Source organism: Arvicola amphibius, chromosome 1, assembly GCF_903992535.2.
Source record: "Arvicola amphibius chromosome 1, mArvAmp1.2, whole genome shotgun sequence".
In the NCBI taxonomy this organism is placed as follows: domain Eukaryota; kingdom Metazoa; phylum Chordata; class Mammalia; order Rodentia; family Cricetidae; genus Arvicola; species Arvicola amphibius.
In genome coordinates, this window is record NC_052047.1 from 75,486,440 (window position 1) to 75,506,039 (window position 19,600).

Genomic DNA, 19,600 nt, shown 5'->3' on the forward strand with positions numbered 1-19,600 from the left:
CTTCTACAATAGGCACTAAAAGGACTTGAAAAATGGCCAACAGTGTCTCTCTTCAGATTAAAAGAAATAATAATCCATTTCCATAAGTGACATTATACTTATGTTGTTTTAAAGGGAGGGAAAGCACTAAAATATATTTGCTTTGATGTCTCAAATGTCAAGTACTGGCAGATACAGCTCATTTGGTAGTGTGTCTACCTACCATGGATAGCCCTGAATTTATTACCCAACACTGCTCAAAAAATCTGGATATGGTGTTGCATGTAATACTAGCACTCTGGAGACAGAGGCAGAAAGAACAGAGATTCAGGGGCATTCTTAACTAAATAGCAAGATTTACCTGAAAACAAGGAGCGAGGGATGAATATCAACACATTTATCCATTTACCCACAGTTCTTCAGGCTCCTTAGTCATTTTTAAAGGACCAATGGGTCTAAAATGTCTAAAATATTTTTTTCACATACAATGTCCATTGTCTCCATAGCCCCCAAACCTGAAGTAGCTCCCCTGAAAACCAAGACCTCACCCATCACCCAGAACTTCAATGTATACCTAGGGAAGTCTAAAGAAAGTCAAGCCACCACCAAAAGAGTTCATGGAACAAGACCCCTTTCAAGGCAACTTCTTCAAGCACAGCAGGTTTCAGCCATAAACATGAATGTCCCTGGCCAGACCACTGTAGCACAGCATGCACACAGCCTCGAACCCAGGACAGGACTTCATTCTACTGTCAGGGGCCCCAGAGGTCAGCACCTTGAAAAGTTGCTCAGCTATGCTCCCTGAACCCCAGCGGCATGTTGATTCTGGCAGGATGTACAGCCCCATCATGGAGGACAGTATTTAACTGCCTTCTGGACAAGTCACACACATCGAGAGAAGCAGAAGGAAAATGTCATGCTTCTAGTATTTCCAGTTTCCAAGAAAATTCTAGCCCTGCCTCTAGGTGAAATGCAGCCCAGATAACTGACAGTTTCTTAGGGGTGGCCAACACCCCGAGGTAGCCAGAGCTCATCCATCTTCCCTTTGTCTATGTGAACTCAGAGGCTAAGCTCAAAAACATCCATTGGAATCCCAAATCAGATCTTCCTAGCTACAGAGGAGCAGCACTGCTCAGCGTATACTGACACCAACTATCCGTGTCCATCTGTTCCAAATGTGTGACGTTAAGAGGCCAGAATTTGCTGCCTGGGAGGAATGAACCGTGAGGCTCCAGTGAACAACTGTGCATCCCAGGCCTCCCAATGGGTTGGAACATCCAACCACGTTCTGCCTGTGGTCAGGCCACCACATCCGGGACTGAGCATAGCTCTTCAAGGATCTATTTCTGACCTGGGAACATGAGGCACTTTCCAAATGGGGCAAGGGCCTCATCACACCTCTTCTCCTGAGAATTTGGTATAGTACCGTATAGAATGTTCTCCTCTGAAAAAGCCAGAGTTGGCCCCGAGAGAGGGTTACCAACTCAACCTAATTTTAACGTTGTACGGATCTGCGGGTAGAGGAAGAGAGGTAAAGAGACTTGATGGCGGTGTGCATCTTCAGACGCTCGTACTTGCCACCATCGTTATCTCCACGGCCTCAGAAATGGAAGAAAGAATAGAGTAAGGAACGTTGTGAATCATGGCACACGTGTTCCAAAGTGACACACACCCAACAAAACAGCTTACAGGGACCCACGGGGCTATCAACCCATATGGATTCTTCCTTGAAAACTATCGGGGGGGGGGCGTTGAAGAGCTTCTAGCCAATATTGTGCTGGCATTGTGGAAAGCCCACAAATTATGCCACACTCACTAGTGGAAGAGTGAAAGCACGTCCTCTAAGATGGAGAACAAGACACGTCCTTCCCCTTGGCTACTTTCAGGGCAAGCAAGGGAAAAAGTAACGACAACAATAACAGAGGCACCTAATTGTAAAGACAGAAGTGACGTTATCTCAGTTCAACTCGGAGACAAAAGTACAGGGGTAAAAAATCTTCGTGATGAGATCTGATAATGGTCCACTCAGATATGACACCAGAAGCAGAGCCAGGAAAAGACTGAAACAAATTTAACTTCATCACAAAAGACGGGCTTGGAAATATAGTTCAGTGGTAGAGTACCTGCCTGGCATGTGTGGGGCTCTAAGTTCACCCCCCAGAAAACTACAACAACAAATAAAGGAAAAACAATGTTCTTTATAGACCATTTATCCAGATAAAACCCATAAGAAAGGAAAATACACCCACGGTGACTGATCTTCAGTGTCTATGAGAACCTGAAATTCAACAGCAACTCTAAACATCAGTTTTAAGACACCACTTCATATACTAAGATGAGCACAGTATCAGCAGGGTGAGACTGGAAAAGGAGGGGGGACTCTAGTATATTGCTGGTAACAATGTAAAATGGTTTGGCCACTGACGAAAGTCTGGCAATTCCTAAATGCTAATCACAAAACTACTAAAAGATCAAACACTTCCAAATCTGGATAGAAATGTCACAATCTAGTGGTTGGGAAAAAAATATAGCATCAAGGTACCAGGAATTCTGCTGTCTTCACTGCTCCTGGCTTCCAAGATGGCAGCTCACTGCTCTTCCATCCATAGGGACAAACATCTCTACATGCACTAAGAGCAGGAGAGAGCAGATCTACTCACTCAGTCCTTCTTATTGAAGTACGAATCCCATTCAGAAGGTCTCTGACCTCATCATGTCCCTATCTCCTAAGAGCTGCGACTTTTAGTGCTATTGCATTAGTAAGTAAGTTGCAACCCAAGAATTTTGGAGCATACATTTGGAACACAGTGGTGCGCTAATCCACAAAAATACTAATTGAAATTAAGTTGAATACTTGAATGGGTAAATTTCATGGTGTGTAAATTATACCTCAGTAAGTGTGACTGTGTAAAAATGAAGGGAAGAGAACACTACAAAAGGCTGCTGTCATGAAGTAATAGGCAAAACAGGGAGTTCTGTGTTCCACAACTTCAAGCCAGCGTAACCGCTCCTCCCCTCAGAGTATCACAGTACTTTGTAGCACAGTGAGTTTTCTGGAAAGCACAGCCACAAAGAACCTGCATTACCCTGTTTCTAAGCTTCCTGGGCCATGAACCTTCAGGAAAGCACTAAGTTGCCCAATATCTCAACATGACCAGGATGATTCTCGATAAAAAGGTGACAAGGAATGGAGCCCAAAGTCCAATGGGCTCTATTATTACATCCATTGAGCAACTTGAATAGGCATGAATACAAGAATTCAGTAGGGCTTTTATTATCCAGGGAGGTATTTTGGTGTGAGAATTTTTAAACGTAGCACTAAAAAGGGGTGGAGCGGATCAATAAATACAGAATGTAGGGTCACATGCACAAGTAAGATGAAAGCTAATTTTATGTCATTTTCCCTAAGATGGTTAACAAAGAGACAATTTAGACCTACCTACCTTTCAGGACACAGCAAACCTCATGCTGACAGAAGGCTGGGCAAGAGCGCAGTCTGCAGCTTCACTAGGACATCTTTGTTGTCGTGGTTGACACTGTGAAAGGCCCTTTCTGGTCCTTACCTGGTTCTAAGAGATGAAGGAATGGGCCCCTGGAGAAGCAAGGTGTTAAGCATACAAGTGTCAAGCGAGCTACTCAATGGCCAAGTGCTTGGGTGGCGCGCCCAAGACCTGTGCTCAATCCTCCCAGGCATGGCAAGAAAGACAAAGTACCGACTCAGAGAAAGGCAAGTAGCTTCCTAAGCCATTCAAGATTCAAAAGACTCTAAGAGTTGCACTGTTCCAAATGAAGGAAGAGCTACTTCACAAAACCTACCGGAATGCAAGTGTCCAGTAGGACACTTCAAATATTTATAACTGAAAAACTGATTTATAATTGAGCACATGTAAGAGTATTACTTATGACAATATCGGACTAGTCACAGCAAAACTTTTGGCAAATATTGCCGGGTTAATAGCACTATTAATGATAGTTCTTAATGACTGAAGTACCCTTAACAGAAAATTTCTAGAGAAAAAAAGCACAGGAGGGAACCACACTAAGGCTGTACTGCACAAAGTCTAGTTGGTCATTTTGCAAATACATAGATGTCAAGCAACGCCGTCCAGAAAATCTGACCTGGGTCCCACACCACACCTATTGCAGATTTTAGCAGGGCTCCGAGAGACTTACGCATGCCAACCTTAAGGAGTACTACTTTCAAACAGCGAAACAGTGTTAAATATTAACAGTTAACAGTATTAACATTTAACTCATCAGAACTGAAACCTGCTAGCTCCCTTCAAGACAATAAATAAATAAATATTAATAGTGAGCCTCCTTCCTTTCCCATAGTTTTAATTTCTGTGGTTTCAGTTACCTGTGGTCAACCAACATCTGACATTAAATGTAAAATTCCAGAAATAAGTAAACTGTGCCTAATTTACAAACAAAATTCTACCATAGATATGAAAAGTACTGCCATAGTTTAGTTCTAAATGTCTTTCAAAAAAAAAAAAACCCATACGTTAAAAGAGTTGATCTTTACCTTGGAGCTACAGAAGATGGCTGCATCCTTCAAGACGTGGGGGGGGGGAGGCTATAGGGAGATTTTAGCCTTTGAAGGGAATCTGAAATGTTCACAAGGTGAACACTTTGCTCTGGGACACATTCCCCTCACCACGGTGCACTATGTTGGCACAGGCCCAAAAGAACGGAGACAAGCAACTATGGAAAGAAACCTCTGAATCCATGAGCTAAAATGAGGCTTTGCTTTCTTTTTTTTTTTTTAACTGATTCCCCCAAGTATTGGCAAACTGTGATAGAAAGTGATTAACTCAGCTTCCTCTGGGGACCCTAGGGTGCACTCCTACAGATGAGAGGGACTCCTGGGTTGCTCTGCTTTCCTGGTGAGTCACCCTGACTGTCCCTGGACCCTTTTCTTACTGCTTCACTTTTACTTCATGATCCCATCAGTTTCTTTTCTCTTACATTTGTGATGGCTGCTGTGACAAAATGTCGGCCACAGCAACTCCCGAGAGGAAGGGTTTATTCTTGGCTTATGGCTTGAGAGGGTACCGTCTACCACTGCAGGGAAGGCACAGTGGAAGATCAGCATCGTGCTGCAAGAGCATGAGGCAGCTGCTACATTACAGCAAGAAGTAGAGAAAACTGCAGTGGGAACCAGGTCTACACACTAAGCCATAAGGCCTGCCTGCTACCAGTAACCTACTTCCTCTGTTTCCTGAAGGCTCCACAATCTCCCAGTGCAGTGGCATCAGTGGGGGACCATGTGCTCAAACACAGGAGCCAAACTGTAGCCATTAGTTTCAACCTAGGTTGGGGAGAACAGACTGATTCCTCAAACATCTGTTGAATGTGACAGGAGAGGGTCCTGTCAAAAGCCATCAAGGCACTCCTTGCAATTCTCACCCCACGTACGTGCTAACCCACTGCTTGAGCTTCTGTTAGCCATTATGGCCACGGCTAGCGAACACACACAGCTCCTGGACTAGCACCAGAGTGGAGAGAAATCATGTGTAGGTGACTTAAAGTCCCATTTATACCATCAGGATTTTCTTTCCTCTCTGTTATCAGGTTTCGGCCTGAAGCATCCTGACTTCACCCCTGGTACTTCCTGATACTCGCAGGCAGCTTTTCACAGACTAGGAATATTCCTAAAAAAGTCCCAGCACAAAGAAGGAAGGCAGACCCCCCACAAATGTCAATCAGCCACTTCCCTACGCAAACTCCTCCTTCTTTTACTATTTAACTCCCACCCGCCTCAAGGGGAACAAAGCCTATTTAATTGGAAACAAGGAAGGAGAATATGCTATTGAAAAAAATTCAGACCTCCATAGGAAGGGTTCAGGAACTGATGGCTTCAGGAATAAGGCAAAACATCGGGTCAATGGGTTGATGTCACCTGCATACATAATTCTTAACATATAGCAGCTTGAAAGCTTAAAAATATTGTACTTGAAAAGCACTTAACACACCCACCTACAGAGCATCACTGCAATTCAGTACACTATGGAATGTTAGCTTTATTTTCTCCCGTCTGACTAGGAGCCATGCTTGCTGCCTCAGTCCAGAAGCATGAGAGAATATTACATACAGCACATCACTAACCCAGGAAACAATCAAAATTCAAGGCAGGCTTTCTACTTAATGCATACATTACACCATAAAGTTGAAAACTTTTTAAGTCTGGGTTAGGAATGATAAACACAGAAGTCACTTAGGAAATTCTCAAAAAAAAAAACCCATTTAAATTAAAAAATTGAGCCCAACTCTCATGTCCTGGACCCTCTGTTGTGCATTCTATGGATTACAAACAAACGCAGACTATCAAAACAAATTTGGACGTGATGAGTGACTGCGCCAACTGTCAGATTTGTCTTTCAGTGCCCTGCACTGGTTGAAGCTGGAATCCTGGGGCCTAGGCCAACTCCTTTTTTAAAATATGATGAAATAGAGAACAAGATGGCTCACACAAAGGCCTCTTATGACACACTCTCCCAGACCTCCCAGAGTCCAAAGGGCTCCGACTGCTTCCACACCACCCCTCATTTTGCTGTTGTCCCTCTAGTTAGGCAGTAACTCCATCAGATGAAGGTTGCCAACATTTTGCCCTAGTACCCCAAACCCCACGTGGTTACAAGGCTCAGACACAGCATCTCTTCTCCAGCTTTCATGTTCATTAAGAACTAATCACGGGGGCTGAAGAGATGATTCATCAAATAAAGACACTTGTCATCAAAGCACAGTAACCGGAGTTCAATCCCCAGGTCCTACACAGCAAAAGAAGAGGACTTACATTATCCTGTGACCACCACACATGGTCTGTGCACGAGTGCCCCACCCCCACAAATAAAATGCATAAATTTAAAAACAATTTTGAAAGAATTTCCAATGGGTCTCACAGTGATGGTGGATTCCATTCTCAGATCCAGCAAGAACCAAGTTGTGTCTGAAGATATGCGCTCCGATGCCATACCCTGGGCCTCCCCCTATCCTGTCACCTTGGGCATCATTAGACTTCAGTCTCTCAAGTCTAAGATGGAGTGTGTAACTGTGCTAATCCAAGAAAGCTTCCTAAGACTTTCTTTCTAAGTCACAAGTATGAAACTGTCTGGTTTTTGTGGGACCACAAGGGTTGAAAGTCAGTAAATTCAGACTGTCGCCTAAATGTCACCTAATTCTAAAATTCAAAAGATGCACTGTTCTCTGAAATTTTAGAAGCCCAGTTCTGGGTGGTAATTACATGATGCGAGAAGAGTGGCTGGGGATGGAAATCCTTAAGAGAGGGTTTAGAAGCAAAAATAACTCACATTTTAATTCTACCAATCTGGCACTTCTCCCACCCCTTCAAACTGGTAGTGAAATTGCCATTAACTCCATCTGCCACCTTCTTCTAACCGTTAGTGCACAATTCTCAATACTGCCAGGCAGGAGCTATAATTCCGTTTTCTAGTCCAGATAAAGGGAGGGGCGAGAAGTGTAACAGGAATTCAGCCCTAAGTCCACACACATACCCCACAATTAAGCGCATGGTAGTATGGAACCCGAAATGGGAAGTGTCACTTACCACCTTTCTTCTCGAGGCTGATGGAAAGGAAAAATCCCAATAATCCCACCCCTCCCCAGCCTACCATCACCCCCATCCTCACCCCATTTGCTAAATACAGAGGGTCTGGGATACAAGGGAATGGCATAGGGCCATTACCAAAATCAACCAACCAACCAACCAAACAAAACCCAGCCCAGCCAACACTGCTGAAAGAAAGAAAGAAAGAAAGAAAGAAAGAAAGAAAGAAAGAAAGGAAGGAAGGAAGGAAGAAAAAAAGAAAGAACAAACCAGGAACATGCAAGAAATAAAGGCTGAGTCCGAGCTGGCTACCAACAGGTCAAAATCCCTGCAGTCATTCACTGCGTTCCAGATTCAGACAGAACGAAAATGAAAAACACTCACTTTTTACCCACTGGTCCAGGAATGAAACTATTTGCTAATACAGACAGAAATGTCCCCAGCCAGTAGCTGCCTGAGTGAATGTTCCGTCTAGTCCTCTTATCAATACACTGGCAGCGGCTCCGGCTATCAACAGAAAAATGGCAGCTGATGAGAAGGGCAGTCAAAATGTAAACAGGTGATCTGACTGTCTGAAGATCTACGTCAAGGGGTAACGAAGAGCTGCTACAGTCATGTGGACAATTTGCTGAATTCAATTAAAAACATAAAACCGACGACAAAAATCTCTATCACTCAATTTTAACTAATTGCTATTTTCTTTCAGTGAAATAAGAGGTTTTACGGATAAAGATACACGGTGAGAATGTGTATTTATCCCAAGCTCTTACACTATACTAGACTACTCTCCATCGAGGTTTAAAAGAGGACCAGGCTGATCTTAGATCCTATTTTTAACAGAGAAAAAAGGTCCAGTTACCCCAGATGCCCGTGTCTGCTCACAGACCAAGCTGGTTCGTACAACCACTGCCCACCACTTGGCTGCAAGCAGATGCTACGTCTCCACGTTCCAGTCACAGGTTTACGTGGGTACAGTTACTACTTGTTACATAATACTTTAAAAAAATCGAGATTAAAAATGGTTACATAAGACTATCCTACAGCTATGGTCCACCCAAGCTCGCGCGATCCCGGATCGTAGGCGAGCCGGCAGGCGAGCCGGCAAAGCGAGCCAGCAGCTAGCAGCGCAACAGCGCGCCGAGCCCGCGGCCATTCGTGCTCGCAAGCTCGCCGGAGCTGCTCACCACTCGGACCTTTGCAGATCTCGGGAGTCGAACCCTTTTCAAACGACCACCGTGACTTCAGCAAGTCTCCTCGTACCCCCAGACTCCGGAACGTTGCTGATGACGGAGCCCACCTGCGTACCTGGAGAGCCGGCCGGCTAGCACAGCCTTCACCACACGGGGTCGCTGTGTGCGCGCTACCGGCCGGCGGACAGCTCGCGAACCCGGCAGTGCCCAGCGCGTGGACAGCGCTCCGCATGGACAGCGCTCGGTCGCGCGGCTCGCTCGGGTTCGCCACGGCTCCGCCCCAGCTAAGTGCCTACCTCGTAGGAGGAGGACTCCGGGGCCTGAGAAGCGCAGAGGCCGGCCAGGCACGCGCCAACAAGCGGCAACTCGCGCTTGCCGCGCCGATACGCGGCAACACGCGTGCCGACACACGAGCTACACGCGCCAACACAAGCCGACAGGCGCTAACACAAACCAGCACAGCCGATAAGCTCCTGTGTAAACCAACAGGAAGGGCCGGCAAGCTCAGATAAGAATGACCGCGGCCGGCAGGAAGCCGGCACGCGCCGACACGCGCCGGCACGCGCCGACACGCGCCGGCACGCGCCGGCACGCGCCGACACGAGCCGGCACGCGCCAACACGGCTGACACGCGCCCACACGCACAGACACACACACAGACACGCGCCGACACGGGCCAACACGCTAAGCTAAGCAACGTAACCTCCCAGGAGGCCAACCCGGCAAGGGTGCCATACCTCCCCGCCCCCGAACATGCCCGCCTGGACCCACCCCCATCATTGCACAGGTGCTGGGGAGGCTTATTCAGCCGCGCCGGTCCCTGGTCCTCTACCGCTCTCCTCAGCTTCCAGGGGACTGACTGGGCACCCCTGACGACCGGGAGAATGAGGGACGCGGCTGGTCCTTGCGCACTACGGGAACCCCAGGACCAAACCCATGTGACTCAGCCACGCCCCGAGGCCCAGCGGGGGCCCTCTGCTGCCCAATCCCCGGATCCCTGGTTCTCATGGCAACCCTGAAGAACCTCTTGCTCCCAGCTTCTCATCCTCCCCTCCCCCACATCTTCTCTTCGCTGTGATGGGCAAGAACAGGAACGCCGCCCACAGATCTCATGATGCTAAAAGATCACCATGTCCACCGGTTAAAACACATAAAGAGCTCAGAAATGATGGTGAGCCCACCAGAGGTCAGCAAAACCACCAGCAACACCATTTTCCTGACCTGCAAAGGAGGGGAATTCTGAGTGACTATAGCCAGTAAACCTCAATATACAGAATCATTTTCATCTCAAATCCTTCCCCAAAATGTTAAAGCAAGAATACCAGAAATGGAAAGGGTCCTTCTGGAAACAACAAACACACCATTATTATAGCTCGGTGAGAAAGTGTGTATATAGAGTTAGCTAAGAAAATATTCTATAGCAAGCATCTGCTATGTCCTAATCTCTCTCTCTCTCTCTCAGACACACACACACACACACACACACACACACACGCACAGCCGCAACAAAGGAAGCAACAGTAAGGTTAGGAAATACTTATGGTTTTACATACACGCATGCATACACACAAACACACACACACACACAGCCTCAGGAGGATGGTTCTAGAACCCTATAGGTATCAAAATCCACAGATGCTCAAGTCCCCTCTTAAAATAATTTTTTAGATATAGCCTATGAACATCTTCCCCCATGTACTCTAAATCATCCCTAGATTTATATTGTCTGACACAATATAAATACCTATAAATAGTAGCTATAGTATATTAAATATATAGTATATAGTATATTTAAACACAATGACATGAAAAAAGTCTGAGCATGTTCAACAGACTAGCAATTTTTTCCGAATATTTTTGACTCAGTGTTAACTCAATTTGTGGACACAGAACCCACAAATATAGAGCACCAAATACACAACACACACACACACACACACACACACACACACACTCAGATTCACAATAAGAAAGCAAAAGAGAAGGTTGGGAGAGATTGTGAATCTTATCACAGTAACAGACCTAGGAAGCAGATTTTACATTCCCCTCTAACAGAGAACAGACAGAAATTGTAGATGCCAATAAAAACAATGGCATTCAACAGATTTGGAAACGGAGGTATCTCAAATGGTCTACATCTGCAAAGGGAGCAGGAATCTTTGAAAACTCCATCTAGCCACTTTCTGAGGCAAGACAGAAAAGGTACACCAAGGTAAGCAGCATTGGAGATCAGCTCAGGTCCCTAAGAACCATAGAAAGAGCGCGGGAGGGGGGGGGTGGGAGGGGGGAGACGGCTGGACTGAAGATGCTCTCTAGGGAGCACAGACTTCAAAGACTTCAAGGTAGTCACGCTATAGAATTCTTTTACTGTAAAGTCAATCAAACAAAAGCAGGTTGGAGGCAGTTCTAAGAGTGGCCACCAGCAGTGCTAAGCCCAAATCAAAGACAACAAGCCCTTCAGTCTGGCCAGCTCTAGAAAAAGTGCTATTTCACACTGGCTATGGCCTGAAAATTTAATTTTGACTAGGTACTTCTTTAGTGGAAGTGCTGAGCAAAGCAAACACCATTAGGCACAAGATGACAGAAGTCAACCTTGTGATTGTAGAGATCAGAAAACACACTTCAGCTCATCCCTAGAGAGGGAAAATCTGGGTTTCAGGACTGTGTTCAGTCTGGACAGTCAACTCACATAGGTGGCTTAGGTGTCCCCAAGCCTCACTGCTTGGCTGCTCAAAGCTGGGCGGGGGGGTGGGGGGATACTCCTTTGCTTGAACCATGACACCTACCTTGCAGCCTCCTGGCCTAGAAGAGCAGGTCACATATGACAAAGAATGAGTCTCACTCTCCTCTATCAAGACAAAAAAAGCAAAGGGGAAATGGCCCAATAATGAGTGAGGGGAATCCAGAGAAGCCAGGCTTGTGCCTTCTCACCTACTGGATACCTGTTTATGCTCAGTTAGAGGGAACTGACTTATCAAATGCCTAAGAGCTGAAATCTAACTGGAAAAGAGATGAAATTTGACATACTCAACAAAAGTAAAAAAAAAAAATCTCAGAAGTTAGCACCATTACTTCTGCAGACAGAGGAAGGGCAGATTCCAAAGCAAGAAGCACTGGCCAACTTAAGGAAGTGAGACCTCTCATCCCCCTCCTCAATAGACTACCAGAAGCGGAGGGGGGGGTGCAAATCACTGGAAGGGGTCAGCAGACTTAGGCAAGCCTTTGCTCCCAGACTAGAAACAATGAATGAGCCCAGTGAAAGATCCCAAGAACCATTCCCTAAAGAGCTATGGAGAATTCTGAAGACAAGGGCATCAGGGGTGCCTCTCATACTAGGCTCAGTTAAAGCCACCATTCATACTGGGTTCCACAGGCTTCACAGCCACATGCTTCTCAAGGGGAAGAACAGAAAGGGCCTCAGAGGTCCATACAGTGCCTCTAAAATGGGAAAGGGGATCCTATGGCAGGAACAGAAGGCACTCCAGCTTTCCAGGAGTGAGCTATGGGCCTCAGCCTCCCTGGGACCTGTCCACCATTGTACCTAACCATCACTGCTCCAGAACTCCTTCCTCCACTACCTTGGTACCTGCAGCATGCATGAGAGCCACTGCCCTGTCGACTCAGTCCCTAGAGGCATCAATGGAGCAATAGTCGGCCAACAGCAAGAGGTACCAATGAGAGAAGCAACCTTGGACCCCAGCTTTCCCAGATTCATTGTCAGTCCAAGTCAGCGCCATACTGCTGCTGCTCTCAGCTCCACTCAGGTTCACAGTGGCTCATTAGACCCCCTGCTTCTTACCCATCTCTCCAGGCTCACACTACTTCGCATGAAAAGTCAGATACAAAGTCAAATAAAACAATATAAAGATTTAAATTAGAAGAAACTATGCAGAAGTGAAGTTTTATTTCTAAACGAGATAACAAGATATTGCACAATGGCACTAGAATGCTATGCTATTTTCAAAGGACATTTGCTAGCTCTGGGCACCAAGGTATCAACAGGAACCAGCTAAAACAAATCCATTACTCTGCTGTGGGATGTAGTACCATGGCAGATGCTGGGGAGAGGGGCCAGCATGGTAGATTACGTAGAAAAGCGATATCCCCTGCCTTCAAGTACACGTACACCTGAAACTAAAACCTACTGCAAAAACACAATCAGAGAGGGCTGGGGATATAGCTATTGTTCAGCATATCTAAGTCCTTAATTCGATTCCCAATACAACAAATAAAAGAAAAAAATTAAGAGGTCCTTCAAAGTAAAAAAATGAAAATATAAACAAAAGCTAATAGAAAAGTTAAAGGTAAAATTAAGGATATCATCCCAAACCTAAAGTCACACAACAGACACGGAATTAATAAGAGAGTACTTACCTCTCATGAATGAAACCTTGGGTTCAGTCACTACACATCAAGTCCAGAAGGCTAAGGAAACCAAATAAATACCACTCTTGGAAAATAAAGGTAATTGATACAACTGTCCAATACTTGAAAAAAAAGTTACTTCCAGCTTGAAAGAGTCCTCAACTTACCCTGTTCAATGTATGCAGATTTCACCAGGTTACAAAGAAACCCAGCAAATACAAAGAGAATCCCTTAAAGTTACCAGACACAACAAGAACTTAGCCAAACCATCACCATCCCCCAAAACAATCACTTTGGTATTCTTTCATTTTTAAAAAAAAAAAAAAAGAATCAAATGAGCTTCATTCTTAGCTTCTGGCTGCCCTAAAACAGTAGCTGGGTTCAACTCTTGGAGGGAAAACTAACTGACATTGAGAAATTCATTCAACAAACAGGGCTAGAATAAGGACATTCCACACATACAATGAATCCTGTTTGAGAAACACTGATGTAGAGTGCCTTCCACTAGATTTAATAAACCAAGAAATAGGCACATATGAGACTGCTTGCAAAAAAAAAAAGAAAAGAAAAAGAAAAGAAAAAGGAAAGAAAGAAAAGAAAAGAAAAGAAGAAAAGAGAGCTCACCTACTGCAGCTGAAACCTGCCATGTGTGATGTGTGGGGGAAGTGGAGGTGATAATGACATAAAAATACCTAGGCAAAGTGAAATGCAGCAACAAAGTAAAATGTCCTGTGAAGTTTAGAACAAAGTTTCCACTGTAGACTACATTGGCAGACATGTGAGTGGCACTTGAGGGATTGTCCCCACTCGGCCTACTCTTCATCTGGCCAAAAGAAACAGTGAGGGAAGCAGGTACTCAGGACAGAGCAAGGCAAAATCCTCACCTTCTACAGCAAAGGAAACTGCAAACTTGAGCTATGGGGGCTGGGGGCAAGGTGACAAGGGATTTCTTTGTACTATGTAGCCTGTTTGTGAAGGGAAGCGTGGGGGACTGCAGCTAAGTCTAGCTCTCTGAATAATACTTTAACTCCTTGCTTAAACGACTAGCATCTTATCTATCATTCTGATAAAAAAAAAAAAAAAAAAAAAAAAAACCTCACTGATCTGATAACAAAGGAATGGAGCCTGTGTCCCTCCACACAGTAACCCAGGGCGCCAGGTGACAGAGCCCCAGCCTGTGTCCACCTGTAGCCCCGCAGGCTACAAAGTCTAGAGATGAGTCAGGCACAACCTGCTATCTTGGGCTGATCCAGCAAGGGAGGGAGGCAGTGCTTTAATCACCTCCTCCCCCATCCTGTGCTCAACCACCACAATAAGGGGGTGCACAGCACAGGGCAAGTGTTCCTTCCCGTCTCTCCAGGAACACCCTGGAATGGTTTCTGTAAGGGCCACATAATTTCCATCAAAAGAGAGCAAGCAGCTCCCTAGAACTGGCAACCTGTAGGCTCTCAGGGAAAAGCACACCACAGCTTATGCTGGCCCCTGAGGCGCCAAAGTGGAAAGATGGGCACTACAGGCTTTGGGTGAAGCCAGCCCACAGAGACACTCAAGGCTCCACGTTCACCTGGCTCTACCTCCCACCCAACACCCCCACACAAAGACCTCCTTGGTAGCAGTACTTCTAAGCAGGCCCCAGATTCAGGGCAGGGCATTGTCCTCAGTCATGAGGCTACTGTGCAAACATCTAAATTTAACAGTTGCTCAACTCATTGTAGCTTTTGGTTATTCTAAGTTTCCTGGAGCAGAGAATCCTAAAACTATTGCTACAGGTTTTATATTTGGTACACAAGGGATTATTTATTTGTTGATTTGGCTTTGGATTTTAGAATATTTATGCGCAGATGAGCCATGAGATATCTTAGGGATGAGACACAAGTCTACACATGAAATGATTTTTTTATTATATACTGTATACACATGGCCTGAAGATAATTTTAAACAACACTTTTAATAATGCCATGCCTAAAATAAATTTCATAGGGTAGAAATGAATGCTCCTTTGTTACAGTATTAAGTTGTTGGCCAAAAACTTTCAGATTTGTGATTTCTGATTTTTAGATTATGGGTGGTCCACCAGTATTATATAAAAAAACAACTTTTATATTGAGGAGCACCTTGGTTGGAAACTTGCTCATGAACTTCCAGGGATGATACTTTGGAAATATTAAAGTAAGTTCTAGGGCTCTCGCTCCATGATAGAGCACATGTTTAACACGTACAAGGTCCTGAGTTTGATCCCCAGCACTTGGAGAGAAAAGATTAAAAAAAAAAAAAAAGTCAAAAGTCCCTACAAATCACAAAAGTGAAGGCAGTTTGTGACAAAGTCGCCTCTCAGCCTTCCTGTTCATGTCCCTCATGGGCTCCCAAGGGGCAGGAGGGGAAGAGAGGAAGGGCCTGCAGGTATCCAGCATGATTTTCCTATTGTCAGAGGCTTAGGCAGAGCCAGCAGAGAGGAAAAGAGCATACCTGATCATACTGAACCAGCCAAAGAGCCATTTACTTTGCAGCTTTACCTGCTCTGGAAGAGCAAGCGAGGAATCCCAGGCCTCCAACTGAGCATTAGCAGCGGTGACAATGATGGCAGGGTGATAAGGACCAACAGAGCTCTTTCTGTACCGTGTGCTTTAGGAGCGTCTTGTTAATGGCAGTTACCCAGGCCTAATTACTTGGCTCAAAACCCTGCAAGGAAGTCAGTGAGGGGTGGGGCTGCCCACCAGCACAGCCCTGGAATGGGGCTGCAGCCACTCCCCAGGGGACATGGTCAGCATGTCCAGGATAAGAGTACGTGCTCATTTCAGTCCCAGCTGGGATAAAAAAGCCTCTATGGAGTCCAGACGCAAATCTTTAGACTCTGAAGACAAATGTCGCAGGCTTCCTGTGCCTGCAAACCCGAGACTCCTTTATACACCAACTTTCAGCCATCTGAGCTTGTACCTTGTGAGTTTGAGCTATTCCACAAAGTTCCATCCTGCAAATGATGTTAACTTGCTCAGACTCACAAAGGTAGCAAGTTGTGGAACCAAGAGACACAAAGGAATTGCTGGTCAAGCCAATCATAAAGAAGTGCCACAGCGAGAAAGGCAATTCCACTGAGCGTGTACTTCTATTGCCCTAGTAGACGTGGGCAACAAGAAGTCCTGTTTTGCAGGGCTCGGATCAAATAACCAGCGCCTCTAATTTAGGATCTTAATCAAGGAAAAGTCTTTCCAAAATCTAATGAGAAGTAAATGGCTAAAAATAAAGAATATTCTAACACAGGGAGTAAAAAGGAAACTTCCTAATTGTACACCTCCAAAGGAGAAAACAGAGGCACCCATTTCTACCTCTGAGATACTTTTTGAGAACTCTAGAAAAAGCTTTCTGTGGTTGATATCTCAAAGGACAAGCATGTCATTTTCATTCCATTTTTATAAATGAGCTATCAATCTGCCTTTTCATCAGTGTACAAACCCTGAAGAATACACCCCAAATCACAAAGCACTATTTGCCAAGCTCTACCAGGTAATTTGGCTGCCTCATTTTCCCCCTATAATCTCCCATATTTCTGAACTCGATTTTACAAAAAAAAAAAAATAATGGCTGCAATATCAAACTTTGTGGGATGCAGCCAAAACAGTGCTTACAGGGAGACACCTAGCTTTAAATCCTGTATTAAAAAATGAGGTCTAAAATCTGGGCTCTAGGGTTTTATATAACAAAAATTTCTAAAAAATATGAATTTCTACGGCTTTAGGATGAAACTAAAGGCACAACAGATGTCTTTGTTGAAGCGGAGTTCGGTTTCTGAACACTGTAACGTCTGTGACTTCGACGGAACTTCGAAGCCCAAAAGCCGAAAAAGGGGAGAAAAATAAACTTCTACAGGATGAAAAATAAAACGATGGGTAAAAACCACCACCCCTCAAAAAAAAAGAAAAAAAGACCCCCCCCCCCCCAAAAAAAATCAAGAACAGCTTCACTAACGGAAAAGATTTATTTAAATTTGAACATGTGACCAACTACCTAAATGAAAAGCAAGTCAAGTTTTTCTCCTCCCAAACAGCTCCATACAGCTGTAGGTTTTTGTGAGGGGAATTTCTGCAGGGAGGAGGATTTGGCGCTGGACTTGAAGCCAAGGCCTCATCATGGCTCTCCACTGAGCTGCTTCGCCTGCCCTCCATGTTGTTTTAACGGACTGAGAAACAGACACTGGATTATACAGAGGCTTCCCTCCCATGAAAGTGCCAGGGCTGAAGTCTCCGGCAGTTAGGGCTAAGTCTTTATAGATGGCCCATCTCACCTGCACTCAGACAGGTTGCCATCACACCCGGCTATCCTGTGCTTTCTTACACTTACATGTTGAACAAAATTTTAAGCAAATAGGTTCTCTAAATTATAAAATATTAGTTTTTTTTTTTAAAAAAAAGACAAGCCAATCAAGAATTTGTACAGCTCTAAAATGAGCTAAAGGCACATGGATGTCTTGGTTCAACCAAAGTTTGGCTTCCAAACTCTGCAAAGCCTCTGGCCCAGCGGGTTCAGCAATGTCCTAAGTTTTGAGCTGGATCTTTGGTTCTGACTTTGTTCTTGCTGCCCAGTGGAGGCTGACTGGTCAGGGACAGCTGCTCTGGCTTCCAACCATAGCAGTAACCACCATACAAAGTCCTGGACAATTAGCCACCAAAAATCGGCCCTGCTTTCTGGTTTCCTGGTCCACCAACAAAATCCACTTTGACCAACCCAACACAACCTCAAAAGCAATACAGGCCACAAGTAATGTGCAAGAAGTGAGTTGAGTGGTACACAGGTTTTTTTTTTTAATTTTTTAAATTATAATGAACACAGTTACCATATCAAACTCATGATTTCATGAACATTGAAGTTTCTTCTCAAAATAAATGAGCGTGCAAGTGTAAAAAAATAAACAGTGATAATTGCTTGGCCTACGTGGCATTAATCTTGGAAGGCTGGAAGCAACTGGACTAAGAAACTAGGCCCCGGCCTCCATTTGCTGTGCTGTGTGTCGGGTAGGGTGTCCCTCTTTCCCTCTTCCAGAAGTGAACATGCTTTTGCAGACGGGAAAAGCTCAGGAGGTCTCCAAGAGCTTTGTCCTTTGTTAGCTGGTATGGCCTCAGGCACACCAGTTAACCTCCTGAGCCTTGGTTTCCAGACCTGTAAAATGGGGACCGTGGGGGCTTACCCGACCAAGTGGCTAAAAAGCAACAGGGCTTTTGAAAGTGCCCTGTAAACTGCGAAATGCTACCTAAGTATCAGCGGGCTCCCCGTCTCAGTTACTGCAACGCCTGCTGGGCTGGAACTCTGTCTGTCCTCAAATTCCCTCCCTGTAATGTGCGGACTGGCCCGTGCAGCCCTCCTTCAAATGTTCCCAGTAAAACTCAAAAAAAAAAAAAAAGTTAAGTTTCAGCCATCCTAAAGTTTTGATTTTTAACACACACACAAAAAAATCGGTAGGCGAGAATCATTCCTGGGAGCACGTTGGATCGCAGTGCTCCAGGTTAAAAAAAAAGAAAAAAAGAAAAAGAAAATAAAAAGAAGAAAAAAAAGAAAAAAAAAACCTCTCTGGATTCTCCATCCATCGCCTTACACAATTCCCTCTGCTGCAGAAATCCAGAACTTGAGGTCCACTTCTGTAAAATACGAACCTCACTAAAGTGTAAGCCCCAGCGTGTGCCACTGGGGAGCTAACGACTGGAGCTCTGGTAAAGCAGAGCGAAACGTTAAATTGAGCACCATTTCTGAAACTCAGGGGCTCCAAATGGCTGAATCAGCATTTTCTGAAACAAAGTCTTCTGGGCCTGGCCTTTTAAACAGCCGCAAAGAGAAAGTTGTGCAATAACACATATTTACTCACGAATGCTACTTGTTTGGGACTTTTTCTTTGCATCTCTTGAATGAAAGAGTTACAAGAAAGGAGTTTTTCAAAAACATCCTAAAGAACCAGGGCCTTGTAAAAATCACCTGTGGCTCCCCTACTTTACCCAGTTTTGGTCAAAGCAAACGAAAAGAAGTTCGCGGGGTTTCTCCCAATACCAAGAAAAGGCAAATACAATTTTAAAAAGTAAAGAATACCCTAATTTCCATAACGCACATGCTGCAGGCCCTCGCCAGGCAGGCGTTTGGAGAGGCAATCAGCAAAGGAGGAGAGTTGCATCAGAAATTTCCTTCTGCAAACGGTACCGCTCTTATCACGTTTCCACCGCTGGCGGGCTGCTAGTTCGCGAGCCCTCAAAACTTGGTGTTAGGCCCCAGCGACGGGTAGCAGGGCCACTAAGAGAACCAAAGAAAGAAAGGGGTGGGGGGTGGGGGGGAGGGCAAGATCGTCGGTCCGCGGCTGGGCCGCGCTCGCTTGGGACTTGGGAGTGTCTGGCACCGCTGCCCGGCCCGCCAGGCGCGCGCGGCGAGGCCCGGGGCGCAGCAGGAGCACCCGCCGCTCCAGCGGCGCCTGGGCGCCCACCCTCCAGGGCGGTGGCCCCCGAGAGCGGGCGGCCCCCGAAGC

The 19,600-nt window shown here is 45.4% G+C and overlaps 1 protein-coding gene across 3 annotated transcripts in view; it reads right to left on the reverse strand.

Annotated features, from left to right (window-relative positions):
- The window catches only part of Grb10 (growth factor receptor bound protein 10), a 126,700-nt gene that overhangs the window by 106,526 nt on the left and 574 nt on the right, over positions 1-19,600 (reverse strand). The window lies entirely within an intron of this gene.